The following is a 19,001-nucleotide window of genomic DNA, read 5'->3' as shown; positions in this document are numbered from 1 at the left end:
AATGAATCATGGAACACTTCATCTAAAACTAATGATGTATGGGGATTAACATAAGAATAAAAAAAAATTTTTTTTAAATTAAAAATAAATAAAAAAAAAAAAGAAGCTTCCTAAAAATGAAAGGTAACAAATACTACAACATATGTCTTCCAAACACTAGGAAAGATAAAAGGTAAAGAAAATACAGTCCATATACCAAAAAAGAAAAAAAAAACATGGCTTTTTTTTCAGTAGAAAACATTGTTAATATGTCAGAAAGAGCAAATATAACAATTATAATGATAATTATATTAATCTCCCCAATTTAAAAAGTTAAAACGATCAAACTGGAACAAAAAACAAAATATTGTACAGAGTAAAACAAATAGGGTAAGGGCAAAAAAATGAGAAAGAAGCATAATTTCTTGATCTGATGAAAAAATATAAACATTTCAAACCAAGAAGAACTTCATTTAAAAATGGGTTTTTTATGTTTACTACAACCAAAAGATGACATATTTTTAAGTGGAAAAAAAATGTAGATTACACACCAGTGCATGTACAGAATGATCCTAGGGCACATTGTGAATGTGTGTGTTCATGTACACACAAACCCAATAGAGTAAAGGGTGTTCACCAAGATGTCAGATATAAATTTAGGGAGAGTTTAAAGCTTTTGGAAAGCAGACAGGAGAGGACTGTTTAACTTGAATTTTTAATAGTGAGAATATAAGATATTCACACATATACACACACATACACACAAAGGATAGTGTAAAACTGAAGAAAGACAATGGTAAAACCACTTAGTGGTATGTATCCAGAGAATCATTTACATTGAAAAAGAGTAAAACTGACAGTGAATATGTAATTCTCATTAATTCTACAAAACAAATTACAGTGTACCAAAATATATATAAAGCTAAAACAAAGAAAAACTTACAAGAACAAGATATAATAATGAGAAGTCTTTAATAAACAAGTAGTCCTCATCAGGTCAAGCAGCCAAAAAAATAGATAAGTATCTGAATAACGGTATTAATGTAATTCCTAATCTGGATAATCAGTTGAGATTATATAATTACAATATAGTTAATTTAATAAATATATTTTGTGATATACATGAAAACAGAAAATATGCTCTATTTCTCAGTGTCCAGGGAACATTTTTTAAAGTTTATTTAGGGGGCGACTGGGTGGCTCAGTTGGTTAAGCGGCTGCTTTCAGCTCAGGTCATGATCCCAGGATCCTGGGATTGAACCCCGAGTCGGGATCCCTGCTCAGCGGGGAGCCTGCTTCTCCCTCTCCCTTTGCCTGCCTCTCTGCCTACTTGTGCTCTCTATCTCTCTGTCACATAAATAAATAAAATCTTAAAAAAAAAAAAGTTTAAAGTTTATTTAGAATCAGACCACCTAGGAAGTTGCTAAGTCATGCTCTTAACTACAACTCTATTAAAAATCCTAAGGACTTTTTGTTTGTTTGTTTAAGTAGACTGCACATCTACTTAATGTGTGGAGCCCAAAACAGGGCTGGAACTCATGATCCTGAGATCAAGACCTGAGCTGAGATCAAGAGTCGGGCGCTTAATCAACTGAGCCACCCAGGCACCCCTCTAAGGACTTCTAAATGGACTTTTAAACTAGCAATTTAAAGTCCATTAAGAAAAAAAATGAGCAGGAATAGTCAAGAACATTTTGAAAAAGATGAATGAGTGTAGCCTTGCCATATTGGATCTTAAAATGTATCACAAAGCTACAATAACTAAAAAGCATCACACTAGTATAGGAAAAGACTGGAAGAAGAAGGAAATAGATGTTCCAAAAGGAGACTCAAATGTGTGTATGTATATGTGTGTCACATTATTATATTATGAAATTGTTTTACATCAGTGTAGAGAAAAATGGATAATTTGGAGGGGAAACAATTAAATCTCTAACTTATTACAAAAAAATTTAGATGCATTCAGAGATTTCAATTAAAGACTTTATAAAAATAAAACTACAAATACAGTCCTAGAAGAAAACAGGGATGCAGATTTTTCTAATCTCTCCAGTGTGGAAGGTTTTACTAAACATGAACCATAAATGAAAAAAATTGGTTTATTTTAAAATATAATGTCTGAACATCAAAGTTAAAAGGCATATTTACAAGTGGTGAAAATTATTTACAACAAATATCATCAAAGTTTAATTGCCTTAATATATAAAAACTTTATATTAGAGAACACCCAAATAGAAAAAATGAATATGCTATTTATAAAAGAAATACAGATGCTGCTTATAAAAGAACATGAGAAAAAAAGGGTTCAAACCCACAAATAATCAAATAAATTAACAGAAGAGTTATATGCCATTGTTTGACATATCAGAGTACAACTTCTTTAAAGGTTGAGATCCAATGTAAGTAAAGGTCAACAGGCCAACTCATACGTTATGTGTGGAACTGTAAGCTGGCTCTACATTTTAAGGGGGTTAGATTATATATTTCAAAAGATTTAAAAATATTTCTACTCAACAACATTACTTCAAAGAATTTATCCTAAGGCAAAAAAGATTTACAAAGCTGTAGAAATTATGATAGTCACTGAATGGTATTTGTGACAGCCAAGAAAACAAAGAACATAAACATCCAACAGCAGAGATCAGCTAAATAAACCAGGGTACCTTAGAAACTCTGTTGAAGAAGACTTTGCTATGAAATATTAATCATACATTGTTAGGTAGGGGGAAAAGGTAAAAAAACAATACAGCAATGGTCTCATATTTAAACAATAATAAGAAGTGTACATGTGTTAAAACTCAAGCAGAAAAAAAATATTTACCAAAATGTTAATGGTGATTGTCTGTACACCTTGATATCACAAGTCGGATTTTGTGTTCTCTTTAGCAATCTTTATTTTATAAATTTTTCTACAGTCAACATGTACAACTTGTGTAATAATTCTTAAAATTATAACAATAGTAGTAAAATCATGCTGAAAATTGTTAAGCTTGTCCTCCTTTCAAAGAGTGTGAACATGCTAGTTCTTTTTCTCCTTAGCATGGAAGAAAGCACCACGGATTCCCATTAATGGAAAAAGATGAGACTTGCCCTCACCCTGAGGGACACTTTCAGTGGGATGATGACAACAAGGGGAGGATGTGATGTCACATAATGATCCAGTGACTGCGATGTTCCCATCCCAATGAAGAGCTCTCACTGCCAGCTGGAAATCCAGCAGAGACTTCATTAAGGGCATCTGTTCAGTAATTACTACAAGTCTCCCCTCGTCATGCATCCAACTCTGCAAACAGCCCTACCACCGAAATCCCAACTCCTGATTCACAGAGGGCCTTAATCTCCCACTTCTGTAGAGCTCAGACTGACAGCCACCAGAGACCCAGGGTCAAGTGTCGGCACAGTCAGTAAATGCAACTTCCATCAACAGGGACCAGGAGGGAAGATGGAGCCAGAGGACTTGCACTGAAGCAGACATAAACTGAAGCCACAAGGTGCTTAACTAAGGGATGTATACTGTGTCTCCCTAGAATGTTTAAATATTGTCATTTCCATTAGAGAAAACCTAATACACCTCCAACCTACAGAAAAGAAGAGCAAATAGCAGTGATTGCACAGCAAGCCAGAGAGAATCAGGTGCAATATCAGAATGCAAAATAAATTCTCCTACAATGAGTATGAAATCCCAAGGCTCCTACTGCTAACCATTAAATGACATATTATGCTGGTTTTTTGCATGCCATTTTCTCTGTCTAGAATGTTCCCAAATCTCTCCCCTGCCCATCCCATCCTCAACCTCATCCAATTCAGTGATTTCCAAACAAAGTTGTGCATCAGAGTTACTTAGAAAACTTTCTAAAATGCACGTGCCTGGGCCCCATTGCATAACTATAGAATCAGAATCTCCGATTCCTGGTACCAGATCTCTAACAAGCTCCCCATTTGGTTCTTATGCAGCCAGCCCTGCCCCTGCAGTATTTGGAAAAACACAGATCTAGCTAATTGCTACTTCTTTAAAACTCTGCTCAAGGACTCTTACATGGCTGGTAGGATTGTAAAATGGTGCAGCCACTTTGGAAAGCAGTCTGGCAGGTTCTTGAAAGTTACACATTAATTTACCATACAATCTAGCAATTCCACTCCTAGGAATCTACCCAAGAGAATGAAAACCTATATGCACAAAAATACCTGTATATGAATGTTTAGAGCAACATTATTCATAATAGCCAAAAAACAGAAATAACCTGTGTCCATCGATTAGTGAACGGATACACAAATGTATATATCAATATAATGAGCACTATTCAAAATAAAACAATGGAGTAGTTATACACAGTGATGATTGCACAACTCCATAAATTTACTAAAAATCTTGAACTGTACTTTCAAAATGGGTGAATTTTATGGTATGTAAATTGCACCTCAATAAAACTGAATGAAGGGAAGGGAAAAAAAGATAAGAAAAGACAGAAAAAAATTGAGTCCAAGCCTTTGCTGACTCCTGCAGGCAGTGAGACCTTCCTACCCCTGTGTTACCCTCATTCTTTATAAATCCCTCAGATAACACTTGGCCCAGGGACGTTATTTTTTAATATCAGTCTACCAGCCCACACACTTTTCAAGAATGAGAAAATTGTCTAATGTCACCTTATATATTGCAGTAAATGGGCACCTAGCAAATGTTTGTGGAAGAATGAATGAAGCAATACATGACCAAATGAGCTTTCAGCTGAAATAAACTATAAGAAACATTCTGGTACTAAGAGCTTAATATCCAGTTTACCTCCCTCGTACAAGGTCATAAACCCTCTCATTGGGATCAGAGGAAATGTTGGATGTCCCAAACTGCTTCAAATTTTTACCAAAGGTATGTGCCACAGGAATAGGAAGAGCCCTTCCACTGACATCCCCCATGCATAGTCAGGCTCGCACATAACCACCAAAGAAAGCTTCAGATACCCTGGACTCAAGTCCTAGTCTCTCCACTTCCCAGGCAAGTGCCTTTGTTTCCCTGCCTCATCAGAAAATGGGGAATTACATGAGCAGATACTTGCAAAGCCCTTAGAATAGTGCCTGGCAAATCACAAATGCTCAATTAGAGAGAGAGAGGGAATAAGTGAATGTGGAGTGAGTGTGTATGTGTGTGTGTATGAATTGGTGAGACATCACTGTCTAAACAGGCCATGTTGGGAAATGCTCAGATAAGTTTCATCTGGCTCTGGGGTACAACAAAGTGGGCGGATTAGGAAAACTGAGATAAGCACAAAAGAGGGCTTAGGTACTCAGAGAGTAAACAGAGTAATTTTAAATGTCCATACATACAATTTGGTTTTGGGTTTGTTTGGTTTTTTTAAAGATTTTATTTATTTATTTTTGAGAGAGAGAGAGCACAAGCAGGAGTGGGGGGGTGGGCAGCAGAGGGAGAAGAAGACTCCCTGCTGTGCAGGGAGCCTGATGTGGGACTCAATCCCAGGATGCCTGGGATCATGACCTGAGCCAAAGGCAGACACTTAACCAACTGAGCCACCCAGGTGCCCAACAATTCAGTTTTAAAAAGCAAGCAATAGAACAACATGTATGATCCCATTTAAATATAAAACTGCAATAGAATATTAAGCGAACATAGGATAAAGAAAAATATGGAAACAGATTCACCTGAATACTAATATAGGTCATCTCTGGATAATAAGGTTTTCTTTCCTGAGTTCCTAAAATGAATCTAAATTATTTTTATAGACAAATTAAATTAATAATCCTATCTTCATTTTGTTAAAAAATGAATTTAGTAATTAGGAAAATGAAGACAGCCTCCAGCCCCCACCAACCACCTGCCTCTCTGGCAGCCTGAAAGTTTGTCCAATTTGTTCCAAAGAGAGAATGAATACTCAGAAGTATACAGGAAGGCCCAGACAGAGAAAAGAAACTCCCACACACAGTAATAGCTAGGTACAACAAAATAGCAGGACCAGTCAACACTCAAGGGACTGATTCACCCCAGTGCAGGCAGAGGGTGCTTTTGCGAATCCAATTGTGTCACTTCTGCTTAAAACCACCAGTTGCCTTCTACTGCTCTTGGGGAAAAAGACCCAAATCCTTCAGCTGGCCAGAAGAATCTCAGCCCACCTCCAGCCTCTTCTCAGCCCATATTCCTCCTACAGCCACAGGGCTGATAGCCTTATCGGGTTTCCCTTGTATGTAACTGTTTTCTTTTCTCTTGCTGCTTTTAAAATTTCTCTCTTTGGGGTGCCTGGGTGGCTCAGTCGTTAAGCATCTGCCTTCGGCTCAGGTCGTGATCCCAGGGTCCTGAGATCGAGCCCCACATCGGGCTACCTGCTCAGCGGGAGGCCTGCTTCTCCCTCTCCCACTCCCCCTGCTTGTGTTCCCTCTCTCACTGTCTCTTTCTGTCAAATAAATAAATAAAAATATTTTTAAAAAATAAATAAATAAAATTCTCTATCACTACTTTTTGCCATTTTAATTACTATGTGTCTTGGTATGGACCTCTTTGGGTTGATGCTGGGGGCTCTCTGTTCCTCCTGGATCTAGATTTCTGCTTCTTTCCCCAGATTCAGAAGATTTTCAGCTATTATTCATTCATATACATTTTCTGCCCCCTTTCTCTCTCTTCTCCTCCTAGGATCCCTATAATGCAAATCTTATTATGCTTGATGGTGTCACTGAGTTCCCTATTTTCATTTTTTTTTATTATTTTTTTTCTCACTCCTGTTTTTTCCATTATTCTGTCCACCAGGTTGCTAATCCATTCTTTTGCTTCTTCTACTCTATTTATTCCATCTAGTCTATTTTTAATTTCAGTTATTGAATTCTTCATTTCTGATTGGTTCTTTTTTATATTTTCAATCTCTTTGTTGAGGGTCTCATTGAGGTCCTCCACTCTTCTCAAGTCCAGTGAATATATTTATGACCATTGCTTTAAATTCTCTATCAGGCTTGTTACTTATCTCTGTTCCATTTAGCTCTCTTGCTATGATTTTGTCCTGTTCTTTCATTTGGGACATATTCCTCTATCTTTTCATTTTGTCTAACTCTCTGTGTCTATTTCTATGTTAGGAAAGTCAGCTACCTCTCCTGCTCTTACAGTAGTGGCCTTATGAAGAAGAGGTCCTGTAGTGCCCTGCAATGTCCCCTGTTCACCAGAAACTGGTGCTTCAGGGATGTCTCCTACATGTGGTGTGCACCTTACTATTGTGGCTGAGCTGTATTTGCCTTCAGTCCAGTCAACTGCAATGTCTTTCTTTGCTTGATGGAGGCAGGGTTTGGTCTCTGTGTTGTTACTGGGCCAGTGTGCGGCCACTTGGGCTTGACCTGAGTCAGACCAGGCATTCACCAGCAATGCAGTAGCACTGAACTACAGAGCATTTTCCCTGTGTGGTCTTTTGAGAAGACCTCATTTTTGGGCAGTGCCTGTAGTCAGACCAGATGTCTACTCCCAGCCCACGGATGGGGCTACAGTTGGACTGGTGTGTGTAGTTATCTCTCCAGGGCAGGAGTCACATTGGAGGGGTGCTGGCCCCTGTCAGAGCTGCTTGCACACTGCTAGGCTTATGGTACCACTTTGGATGGGCTCTAGCCAAGAGTGTATTGGAGGGGGAAGGACTACAGGAGAACATGGGGGGAGGGTGTGCAGTGTTAGCAAGGTCTGCATAGGTCTGTTGTGGGAGGAGACCTGGAGCTGCCTCAGAAAACTCCTTCTACAAGGCTGGAGGGAGCAAGTCCTCAGGAGAGCATGGGGGCAAAGTGCATGGTGCCAGAAAGGTCTGGAGGGTGGAGGAGCAGGGGAGGTGGGGGGGGAGCAGATCCATAAAAGTACACAGGGGCAGAGCAAGCAGTGTTAGCAAGTTAGGTAGTGAGTGTTGGCATCACACTAGTTCCTGCAGGTGTCTGTATGTGTCTAGGCTGGGGGCAGGGGTGCAAAATGGTGCCGACCAGCTCCTTTGTTGCTGGAAGAGTCTCTGAATGATCTCTATCCCTCCAACACACATTCTGAGATTAGTAAACAAATCCCCTTCCTGTATACCCCAGGTGTTTTTCAAACTGCTGTTTCTATGCTGTATCTCTGCAGGACTGTTGTGCTGTCTTTTTAAGGGCAGGGACTCAGTTTCCTATTCTACCTTCCAGCTCTCCCAGAGACAAGTCCACTGATTTTTAAAGTTCCAAGTATTAAGCCCCGCTGATAGTAAGAATCCATGAAATTTGGTCCTTCTGATTTTCAAAGCCAAATATTATGGAGATTCATCTTCCCATGCAAGTTCCCCATATCTGGGGTGCCTGATGTAAGGGTCTGTTACCCTCCTCTCTTTGAGTCTGCAGCATCTCTCCCTCCTGTAGATAGTCCCTGTGGGTCCATTTAACTCCCAGCTGCATCTCCGCCTTTCCTACCCACTTTTTTTTTTCCCTACCCACTTTGATGTGGCTTCTTCTCTACATTTAGCTGTGGAGAGTCTGTTTTGCCCATCTTTGGGTCATTTTCTGGGTTATTTACACTGATGTGGGTGTTTTCTAGTTGTATCCATGGTACAGATGAGGTTAGGACCTTCCTACTCTGCCATCTTCCCCCAGAAATCTGCTACTGAACAGTTTTAAGCTGGAGGGCAGAGAGATCAGTTGTATGTTCCAAAAGAACATTCTAGTTGCTGTGTTGAGAAGAGTGTGGAGGGGAGGCCAGTTGGAAATATTGCAATAGACTCAGTGAGAGAAGAGGAGGGTCTGAACTAAGGCAGGGGAGATGGAGGGGAAAGTATGAATAGGAAAGAGTTTAGAGGGGTGCCTGGCTGGCTCAGTCAGTATAGCATGTGACTCTTGATCTCAGGGTCCTGAGTTCAAGCCCCGCATTGGGCATGGAAACTACTTAAAAAAAAAAAAGGAAAGCGTTAAGAGAAGAAAATCATAAATCCATAAGTAAAATCCAACTTCTAATAACTTTGCTTCCAAGGCCCACTTCCCCAGGGCTCCTTGGGGAAGGCCTCGTTCTCAGGCCAAGCAGCCACCACACTCCAGAGCCTGCCTGCCAAACAGCACAGGAAGTGCCAACCAGCTCTCCCCAGAGCAGCTGGCACCAATTACCCAGACCCTGCTGGAAGCACTCAGCTGGGGTAAGGCAGGAGCTCCAGACACCAGCCTGGTTGGAAATCCTATACTAAAACAAAGACAGCCTTGCAGGCCTGCCAGCACTCAACACAAGTGGCTGGTGGGGGTCTGTGGGAGGCAGCCAGGGGGCAGGCTGGTGAGCACCATCCAGGGAAGCAGATGTAGGTCTGGGAGACTTGCCCACTCCCTGATTGCAGGGCCCCTCCATCATCACAATAGCTACCAATTATTGGGCACCTAGAGTGAGCTAGGTTCTTACATTCTTCATCCTATTGAACTCTCCCAACACAACAAAGAAGGAATTGCCATCCCTGTTTACAAATGAGGAACCTGAGTTTCAAAGAGATTCATGATCTTTCCCACAGTCACAGGGACAGGATGGGCCAGCACTGGGCCTAGAGCCCAGGTCTCCTGCATCACTTTCCTTTCCACCTACCCTCCTGGCCTGGGAGAGTCAGCCCCATCTAAAAAGGGGCTGGAAATTAGGGACTCATGTTGCAAAGCCATCACAAGTGACACACTAAATCCTAAAAGATGATAAACTGGTTGAGAAGATGGGAGCATTTGTAGGTCCACCATGGCTTCATTGAAAATATGTGTACAGAATCAGGACACCAATGCCCAAGGACACAAAAGTGAATGCCTTTTGGCAGGAAATGCCAATTTTGAACATCAGAAAGCAGAAGATCAAGGTCATAATTACAGCTTTTCCAAGAACAGTATATACAAGTGTTTGATCAAGCAGGACTCAGAGATGGTTATTACTATTATCTTCATGATATTATTATAGAAATATATTATCATTAAGGATATGTATTATGAATATGACAATAATACAAAAATAATATTATAACAAACATTTATACAGAACTTACTATGTACCACATGCTGTTCGAAGTGCTCGATGTACATTAACTCATTTAATCCTCCAACACCCCAAGAGACAGGTAATATAATTATCTCCATTTAACAGATGAGCACATTGAGATACAGAAAGGGTAAGTAACTTGTCCAAGATCACAAAGCTAATAATCTGTGAAGCCAAAATTCAAACCAGGGTAGTCAAGTTCCAGAATCCATGCTCTTAACCTCTGTACATACCACCTCTCAAATCCAGCCAGCATTTATTAAGCAGAACCCATGCTAGACGCTCCCATAACTACTATTTATTATCACACTTATGGTTCATAATCAACGAATCTAGGAACATGAATTGAAGCCATGAAGGCTTCCTATACCATCAGAATGGACCTAACCCTGCTGACAAACACACACTTGGAAATCTTCACCTGTTCACCCCATTTTCCACTAGGATTTGATAACATAAAGGTGGAGTGGCTGGAAGGCTTAGGCAGCTACACAGTCACCTGCCTTTAGTTCCTTCCTTGAGTCTAGCTCAGTGGTTATCAAACTCACTGTGAATCAGAATTACCACACAAAATTATATACACGCAATCTAGGCTACTTATTCCAAGAATAATTTTAACTCTTTACTAGTCTTACATCCAATTTACCTCTGCTTTGCTCTGAACTCTGCAAAGCATCTTTCACCAGAAATCCCAGGGCACCTCATTTAGCCATTCCCCTGAGCCTTCCCACTCTGGGAAAGTTATGGTGGCCCTTAGGACTCAAGGCCCACCTCCTTCCTGAGTGGCAGGAACCACAGAGGTTTTCTTACTCAACCAGTTCGTTTACACATGGAGAAACTGATGCCCATGTTAAGTGACTTGCCCAGGATTAAAGAGCAAGTTGGTAAGAAACTAACCCCAGTTCTCAATTCTGAGTCCAGAATTGGGCATTTCCCCCCATGGTTCTCCATGTTCTTCCAGAGTGTCTAGTTCGTGCTATATTCGGCAAATGTTTACTAACTTCCAATAATAATAGTGCTATAGACTGTGTCCCCCCCAAAATTCCTATGTTGAACATTAATCCCCAGTGTGATGGTATTCGAAGGTGGGGTCTTGGGGAGGTAATTAGGTCATGAGCATGGAGCCCTCATAAATAGGATTAGCACCCTTATAAAATATAAAAGAGACCCCAGAGAGGTCCCTTGATCTCTGTCATGTGAGGACACAGCGAGAAAATGGCCATCTATGAACCAGGAAGCAGGCCCTCACCAGACACCAAATATGCTGGTGCCTTCTCAGCCTCCAGAACAGCCTCAGAAAGCAGAAGATCAAGGGAAATCAATTCCTGTTGTTTAAGCCACCAGGTCTGTGGTATTGTTATAGCAACCCAAATGAACTAAGACAATGCCTAGGAGGTCTACTTGCATTTTATCTCATTTAATGTCCCAACCCAGCAAGGTAGATACTATTTATTATGTCCACTTATAGTTTAGGACACTGACCTTTAGCCATGTGATGCCACCTCTCTAAGATCACAACAAAAGGAAGATGGGGTTCAGAATATGAACCCCAAGTATCTAACTCCAGAGCTTGTCATATTCTGAACTCTAATAAGTCCAATTTAACCATCCTGCTCCCCTTTTTCTTCTGTGTCCCAGGACAGATCCACAGGCCTGGCTCAGAAGGTCATTCCTACAATGCTGGAACGACTCCAATTTCCCCATTGCCCTAGGTGCATTCTGCCAGGTCCGGGGAGGCTGGGTAGACATTCCAGGTACACTCTGTGGCCCAGGGAGGGGCATCAGTCCATGGGATGGCAGAGGAGTGCCCAGTGCACACTATGCTCTTGTTCCTGTGTTGGGGACCAGCACGGTTGTACAGGGCTTCCTAGTGGCCACTCCTGCACCAGCACAGGCTGACCCGCTGCTGAGCCTGCCACAATGCACCCACAAACCCTCAGGATCATACCACTGACCTACATCCACTCCCAGCCAGAGCCAGCTCTAGTCACAGCATGATTTCAGGTGAAGGGAAGGGACGCTGAGCAAGGACACACAGTGTGAGAGCCAGGCCCTGTGCATGGCACCTCACTCCCCAGGCTGTGGTTTACCCACAAGGAAGGTGGTACTGCCCCACTTGTTCTAAGAAGGAAACTGAGGCTCAGAGAAGCTAACCGACTTGCCTGGCCAGCACAATAAGTCTTTGTGTGACTCCAAAGCCCAGGGTTTCTCACTACAAATGCAAGCTCTCCACTGACACGCATCCCTATAACTGGGTACTCCAGTTGCTGGCCAACAATCAGAACCCCATCGTGAGGGCCTCATTCCTCAAGCTACACATACAGCTGCCCTTTGTTGAAGTATAAATGCTGTGAAGAGGGGTGCACAAGTTTTAACCAGTATGAAGTCTTCCTTAATAGCAAGAAGCATTTTAATGGCATTTTAGAGTTAAAGCAATTTTTTCTTGCATAACTTCACCTGATCCTCACTACAGCTCCATAACTAAGACTCACACTCTCCATTTCACATATGAGGAAACGGAGGCTCAGAGAGTGATTTGCCCTAGAGGCACAGTGGGGTTGGAGAGATGGGTGCTACAGCAGAGATGGCAAGGCCCAGGTTGCACAACCCTTCATTCCACATACCCCTTCACCTCACTCGGCTCCAGTCTTCTCAGAGATGGGAAGAGGAGGGAATTAGGTCCATGGGTACTGGGAGGTGGCTGCAGAATATTTTGCCTTGGATCCTTATTCAGTTCTTTGCTCCCCACCATCACCCCCCAACCAAGCCAGGCAATATCCAAAGGTCTTGCCTCCACCCAGACAGACAAGCAGGCAGATGGAAAGCAGACAGGACACTCAGCCAAGCGAGCACAGAGACCACACTGGACTGAGAAAATCCTGAGCCATATGCACCAAGGGAGGCCAGGGGCCTCTATGCCCGGGCTGGAGAGTGGTCCCCACCCCCAGGGCATGCAGGCGAGTCACCCTGGCCTCATTTACCACAGAACCCGGCCCACCCCCAGAAGCCCTGTAACAGGAGCATCCACCAGCAGACCTCTTCCACTTAGCCTGGGTTCCCAGCTCCCGCAATCCAAGGGTGGAACAGGAACCCTCACTCCCGGCCCCCTGGGCCTCTGCTGTCTAGGGGCCCCTTATGTTTCCTCCTTTGGGACAACCCCACAGAGAGAAACATAGGGGCAAGGGAGCCAGTGGTAGTTGCTACAGGAAACACATCCCTCTGTTAGCAACACCTCTTCAGTACAGGCCTAGAATTTTCCACACCACCAGGTTCATTTTTGAAAATTCAATGGTCTCCTAGGGATGGAACTCTCAAATCACCACTGCTGGATGACAGTCGGTGCTTTCTGGTACGGCCCTGTTCAACTTCATAGTCTTATGTCCAAGACCTCTTGTCCGCATACCTGATTTCATGACCTGAGAAAATTACATAAAGAGGACACAAGAACATTTGCGTTGGGACATGGGGAATGTTGAGGCTGAAGAGGAACCCTGGTGGGAAGCAGATTAGCAAGCCCTGTTTCTTCAACCTGATAGTCCTCCCAGGAGCAGCCCAGCCCCACCTGTGACAATGCTCTGACCCTTGCTGCCTTGTCATTGTCATTAGGAACCACTCCCTGTCCTAGTCTGAATTAATAAAATGTCCTTGTCATTAGGAACCATTCCCTGTCCTAGTCTCTCTTCATCGGGATGACAGGCTGGTTCCAAGGCTTAGGCAGAAATAAAGTCCACTGTGGGAGGCAGCATGGTGCGAGGCAAACTCTGGGCTGAGGGGTCACAGCAGATGTGGTTTGAATCCAACTTGGCTACTTCCTAGCTTGCGACTTCCAGCAAATTAGTCCCTCTCAGAGTCTCTTAGGGGTTTCTTCTCCTACAGTGGGGTCATAACAGATAACTTTCAGAGTTGTGAAAAGTGAGCAAATGAGCTGAGTAAAGCACCTAGCTCAGAGCCTGGTCCAAACCCCACAGCTACATATGACATGTGGCAGCACCTGTTCTCACTGCAGCCTTGACCATCAATGTCCCAGAGGCCCCAAAGCCAGGGTGCAGGCCTGTTAGGGGCCTCAGGCTTCCATGTCAGAGGGAACCCTCAATTTTTCTACATGGGGGTGTTATTGGTGTGTAGGGAAATTCCTCATTGTGAAGGACTGTACCTCACTCTGCAAAACATTAACTCCTCTGGGCTCTGCTCACTGTCTACAGAGCCTGTCCACAGCCCCCCACCATACAACTACCAAAAGTGCACCATATATGCCCAAACAGCCCCTAGGGTGTATCACCCCCGTGGAGAACATAGTTGATGCCTTCTCCCTGCCAGTCTGAACCAGAAGTGGATGTCTTGCCTTTGCCCAGAAATGTCCACTCAATAGAGAGTTTTGTCAGAAGCCCTCCAAATTTTATTCTTGACCTTGTCACAGGGTGGGTCACATTTCCCCTCCTGCAGAACTCCCAAGACCTCCACTGTCCTCATCAGCTTCCCCTAGTAAGAATCTTTTGAGTTGCCAGTACCACAACATGAATTCTTTTAGTAAAGTCCTTTGACGTAGAAATTTTGCATTTATTAATTCAGACTAGGACAGGGAGTGGTTCCTAATGACAATGTCAGACACTTGAAAAAAGGAGCAATCTGGGAGCCACCAGGATCTCATCAGGATTCTTCTCTCACATGGTAAGAGAGGGATGTCTACTTACTCCACCCTGCAGAAACAATGTGACTAGTCGGCGTAGGGGCCAAGTGCAGATCACCCCAAAATGTGCTACTTTTGCATGCAGATTACTTTCAGCTGAAAACAATCAAGGCCCAAAAGACTTAGAAAGAAACTTTGACCTTCCCCCTAACAGCCTAAAAGAATTTAGAGGACCTGCTCCAAGAAGAAAGCCATTGATAACTACAGTATAATATGAACTAGGGATGACAGGGAGGGAGGAACTTAGCAAAGTCTGTTTGTTAAAATTCCTCTCTATGCCCCCACTGTTTCTGATAGCCCAGCAAACATTTGTTTAGCAAACATTTACTCATTCCCATCTTCTTGTGACCCGCTTTCCTTCCCTTTGAAGTTTCAGACTCCCACTTCCTTCTCCTCAGTTCAGGATGACATATAGACCTCATTTTGTCTGACTGTCTTTGGAATCTCATGTCTGTGTGGATTCCCAGTATGTACATAATTAACCTTGATTTTCTTCTGTTCATCTGTTTCATGTCAGTTTGATTCTAGAAGAATCTTAAACGGTAGAGAAAAAATTTTTTCTCCCTAACACAAGCAACCATGGCTGTGGACTACAAGATATCTGTATGCTTCAAAGCAAGTCTTAACTGCCACACACTGATGTTGCAGGAATATGAGTCCTCCTACCTGGAAGAAATATCTGTAATATACATGACACAGCACTCACAAATTATACACACACACACACACACACACACACATACACATATGGGCGGGGAGAGGTGCCTTTGAATATGTGGGAGTTAGGGACATCAATGCACCACACAATTGAAAATCCACATAGAACTTTAGATTCCCTAAAAACTTAACTACTAATAGCCTACTGTTGACTGCAAGCTTTACTGATAGTGTCAACAGTTGATAAACATACATTTTGTATGTTATATGTACAACATAATATATTCTTACAGTAAAGTAAGCTAGAGAAAAGAAAATGTAATTAGAAAAACCATAAGGAGGAGAAAATACATTTTACAGTACTGTACTGTATTTACTGGAAAAAATCCATGTATAAGTAGACCTGTGCAGTTTACACCTGTTTTGTTCAAGGGTCACCTGGGTATGTATATAGCCGTGTATATATACACACACACACAGAGACATATACGTATGCATTGGGGCACCTGGGTGGTTCCGTTGGTTAAGTGTTTGACTCTTGATCTCAGCTCAGGTCTTGATCTCAGGGTCATGAGTTCAAGCCCCACATTGGGCTCCATGCTCGGCATGGAGCCAACTTAAAAGAAAAAATGACATGTGCATGTATATGTATATTATTGATATATTAATTATATAATTATGTGATTGATATACAGTAATTGTTATATAATATATAGTATTATACTTATATATTATCTATCATTAATATATTAGTTATATGTATAATGAACATGTATTATACACTGTACATTAAGAGTACATGCAAATTAAAATAAATGATAAAATCACCCAGAGGAAAAACATATAGGCAAAGGAAATAAAAATACAATTTTACAAAAGAAGTGAAATAACATGTGGAATTGAGATACTTCTGTACACCTCTCAAACCAGCAACTTTTTTTGAAACTATAGTGTCTGGTATTCATGAGAGTCTATGAGCAGTTTGATAAACTGCTGGTGGGAGTGTAAGTGGGTATTTCCAGAGGTTAGTTGAGCAATAAGTGTGTTTTAAAATCCCTAAAAATATACATAGTCTTGGACCAAGCAATTATACTTCTAGAAATGAATTCTCAAAAGTATTTATGGATGTTCTCAAAAATTTAGTCTTTCTCTTCATTATCATGACAAAAAAATCAAGACACTAAATAACCAACAATAGGAGATTGATTAAATAAATGCTTTACATATAGCATCAAACAAAGCTAATAAGATGTTAAATAGATTACCAAATATCATCATTGTGTTTTGTTTAAAAAAGTATATATACCAAAAAGTACTGGGAGTATATATATATATTAATAATATTTAGCATTGGGTGATAAAATTACGAGAGATTTTTGTCTTCCTTTTTTATTATCTGTGTTTTCTCAAATGTCTATATTGGCCTAAAATTTCTAAAATGTCTCTTAAGGCACTTACAAGTTTCTACTTAGTAGAAAGTCATATATGGACAGATCACATCACCTCAAGAGTACAAATTCCTTGAATACCAGGTTCTAAGTCTGATTTATCTTCATCAACTACCCCCATGATATTAGCTTAGGGCCTTGAATAATGACAACTGCCATTTATTGAATGTGCACCATGCAGCAGGCATTGTGCTAAATTGTATCTTTTACTGTAGTAAAATTCAATAAGCATTTTCTGAAGGAAGGAGGGAAGAACAGATGACAATAACTTAAAAAATGTCCAGAGATCTGAAATAAGCTGGCAGCTCTCTCACCAGGAAGTGACCAGCTCACTTTTTGAGGTCCCTTATAACTTGCAGACCATACCAATGTGCCAAATCCTTTCTCCTAGTGAGGGCAGGAGCAAAAGGACGGAAGGGGTTAGGTGGGGGAGGACCACACTTTAAACCTGGGTTTTAGAAGCCACACTTTTTAGAAGATCTCACCAGGAACTACCAGGGAAAGCTTTAAAAATCACTTTTAGAAGTTTTCTTACCAGATTCAAGAAAACTAATATTAACATGACAATGGCCTTTTAATGAATTACTTTTGACCTTGGCAACATTAAATTCATTTCTACAAAAACTCCCCAGCAGCCACCATCACCATTAGAGGACGAAAGATAAATTAGACACAGTTTCATAGGCGCCTAAATAAGTAATTCAGGGGAGGGTGTGAGCTCTTACAAAGGATGATGAGGCCAAGGGAGGGCAGAGGGAGAACTTCTTTCTGATAGGGAAGGACAGCACAGGAGGTAGAGAGTGAGAGGCAGCATAGACAAGATTTCTCAAAGCAGAGTTGGGGAAATGGCATTCCTGGCTGAGGGAACAGCCAGAGCAAAGGCTCTGAAGCCTGGGATCTAGGCAAGGGCAAGCAATGATGAGTGTGTGGAAGATATAGGTTTAAAGTGACAGTTGAGGCAGGAAAGGCTAGCTCAAGGCAAAATGGGGAGCCTTGGGGAGCAGGCTAAGGAGTTCAGACTTAATTCTGGAAGCAACGTGTTCAGCCCATGCCCCAGAAATCTTGGGCCACTTCATTAAAAGGAACAAAGTGTTCCAAAGATGAGCTCCTTCCACTGGTCCCTTCTTGCCCCTGGCAATTTCCTGCTGCAGTGGCAAGCAGGTGCAGCCCACCAAAAAGCAAATTAACATACCCCTCATTTTCAAAGGTTTCAGGGTTAAGTTCAGATTTAAAGCCATGGTGACCTGAGCATACCCAGAAGTAGAAATGCTGGAGCAGCTCCTTAGCACCTGGCTTTGCCCTGTTTTTCTCCAAACTCTGACATTCCAGAAAGGAAGCCTCCCTGGCCTTGCCCACCTCCTGGGAAGATGAGGGGGCAATCTCTGGCCAGTTGTTTCAAAACAGTGCACACATGGGACCAGTAGTTAAAGCACTGAGAACTGTTCTTTTGAAATTCAGCCTCCAGAGCGTCAGCCCTACATTAGTCCTGCTACCTCTAATAGCCCCTCTGGTACCGCTCTTGGTAAAAGGTTTGAGAAGGGAAGAAAACAGAGAGCCACAGGGAGTCCGGAGGACAGGGGACCGCTTTATCTCAAATATTTCAGTAACATGATACATCCCTCCCTCCCTGCCTGCATCCAGTGCCGTCTGACATGCTCTTTTGCTCTCTCTCTCTTCGCCTCTTCCTCTCCCTCTCCCTACCTTCCTACATCCCTACTTCCCTCACCTGCCTTTCTGAGTCCCTTTCTCCTTGTTTCAACTTTTGTAAAAACTGTCCTTCAATCTGGTCTCTGACTCTCTGTGTGTCTGTCTCTCTCAGCCTCTGCATCTGTTTCTAGCACTATCCCCACCTCTCTGTCATTCTATTAGTCTGTCTCTGTGTCTGACCTGATATCTAGGTGTTTCCATAATGTCTCTGTGCGTCTGTCTTAGTTTCTATCATGTCCACGTCTTTCTGTCGCTTTCTGACTTCTCTCTCTCAGTATTTCTAGCTCCATCTCTCCATCTCTCTGCCTCCACCCCTGTCTCTATCCCTCCTCTCTGGTTTGCAGCAAGGAAATCGAGCCGTTCAGAAAGGGGTAACCCTGAAAACCAGCTCCAGCGGGCTGCCGAGTCAGAGCGGCGGGAGGGGCGCCGCGGGGACAGCCCCAGGTGCCGCGACCGGCCACTCACGCGGCTTCCCTGCCCTGTCACCGCTCCCCGGGGCTCCCCTCGCGAGCGCCCCGCGGCCCAGCCAGACCCCTGACCGCCGCCCCCC

Source organism: Leptonychotes weddellii, chromosome 12, assembly GCF_054177405.1.
Source record: "Leptonychotes weddellii isolate Sample4059 chromosome 12, ASM5417740v2, whole genome shotgun sequence".
In the NCBI taxonomy this organism is placed as follows: domain Eukaryota; kingdom Metazoa; phylum Chordata; class Mammalia; order Carnivora; family Phocidae; genus Leptonychotes; species Leptonychotes weddellii.
This window is presented reverse-complemented; position numbering follows the sequence as displayed.